The sequence below is a fragment of the Merops nubicus genome, unplaced genomic scaffold (assembly GCF_000691845.1).
Source record: "Merops nubicus isolate BGI_N331 unplaced genomic scaffold, ASM69184v1 scaffold7046, whole genome shotgun sequence".
In the NCBI taxonomy this organism is placed as follows: Eukaryota; Metazoa; Chordata; class Aves; order Coraciiformes; family Meropidae; genus Merops; species Merops nubicus.
In genome coordinates this window covers 1,116-2,949 of record NW_008616857.1, presented here as the reverse complement: position 1 = coordinate 2,949, position 1,834 = coordinate 1,116, and positions in this window count along the sequence as shown.

Below are 1,834 nucleotides of genomic sequence, written 5' to 3'. Positions count from 1 at the left end.
AACTTAAGCAGGAATACTAATGTCAGTGCTGTGTCAGGTAGTTGTAAGAGCATGAAAAGGTACTCTGCACCTGCAAAGGTGTCTGGTGTATCACAGTAAAAAACATTGGGTATTCTTTAAAAAACAATTAACAACATCACAAGAAAATTGAAACTAGTATCTAAGCAGAAAGTTTATTTTTTTTTCTGTAAAAAAGTGAAATACTATATTTAGCATTTGCCCAAGTATTTAATTCATATATATCAAACATTCACTGCTAGAAATAAGGAAATTATCTCATAGACAGGATTTGTTTGTTTGCTTTGAAGGTTGCAAAAATCAATTCATGTGTGGCTGACATGATTTCTTGCTCTGAAAGCTGTGTGGACAGTCAAATTTCCTATGGCTGTGAGAGAATTATGAGTCATTCTCAATTACCTAACAAATCTCAAGTAGCTTGCCCTCTGAATCCCTGAATTATGCTCTTATGTCTTTACAGCTAAACTCTTCAATCACAACCACCTAGGGGCTTTGCAGTCTTTGGATGTGTTTCGATATGTTATATGGGAATGTCAGTTTTAGAAGTGGGAATAGCCTTTGTTGCTAAACTATAGGACTATCTGATCAGGGTTGGAAGTGTGGAAATGATGTGCTTAGCATAAAAGCTAGCAGAACATGGTGAAAGTAAATACCTTGTGTTGTGAAGCCTTATGAACAGTGACAGCTTCCTTAAAGTGCTAAGTATTTTTTGTAGTTTGTGAATATGTGAACTTCTAAGTGAATGTTCTTAACTTTATCAGAGTGGGTCAAATGTAAATGTTAATTATGCATTGCCTAGTTTTAGTCTGGTAGAGTGAGGACATCTGTGCCAGCTTCTGTTCTCATAAAACAGTAGACCTGGTAAACCTTATTAAAGGCTCCAAGGGCCAGGTTTGGAAATGGGCTGGAGTGGAAGGAGCCAGATGACATGGAGTGCACCACTCTAACCTGCTAGCTGGCATCAGGGATGCTGCTCAGGAAAAAAAAGTGATTGGCTCATTCTTACCCTTTTTGCTGGTGTCTGCTTTAGGGCACTCACAGAAACAAGGTATGCTAGGTAGACTTCTGGAAGACTGAGTATTACTATTTTTATGTCCCAAAGCTATTAGCAGTGCAGATTTTGAAGGGGAGAATGTAGCCTGAAGAGAAAGATAAAAGTGAATGTTACAATAAGGAATGCAAATGTGCTACCAAGGACTCTTCCATCTCCACCTGGTTTCCTTTGAGCATATCAACAAACTTTATCTGATCTATCCAGACCAGTATCAGTTATAGTTGGCACAAGCTGATGTCGTTCACTATGTGGCACAGCAGGTGAAAGAGCTTCAACTGGGAAGGTATGAAACTACAGTGTGTCTAAAATTTTCTCTAGAGCTGAAAAGCAAAGCAGGTATTAGAAAAACAAAACAATTTGAGTAGTCTGCCTCCCTATTTATTGTGCTAAACAATAAACCAAACTGTCCATTCAAAGTGGAAAATAAAAGGCTTTAATTAAAAAGGAGTTATCAACTTGATAGATTCTGCCTAATATGCATTTTAGTTGATCAAGACAATCTCTTGAGTCAAAAAATTAGCGGCCTTGTTTGCTGTCTCAAGACAAATACAGGTGTTGAATCTAGTTTCATTTTACTAGGATATCATTATCTTGCTAAATGTGCAGCTGCATAGCTAATAAGTGCTGATAAGTTTATTACTATTCAAAACCTTGGTTATAGTGCTGAAAAGGAATTTCTGAGCTCCTGATTTCCAGGTAGAGCAGCAGTTCAGTGACACATCAACTTAGTTTTTAATGTCTCATTTACAGTACTCATGAGGA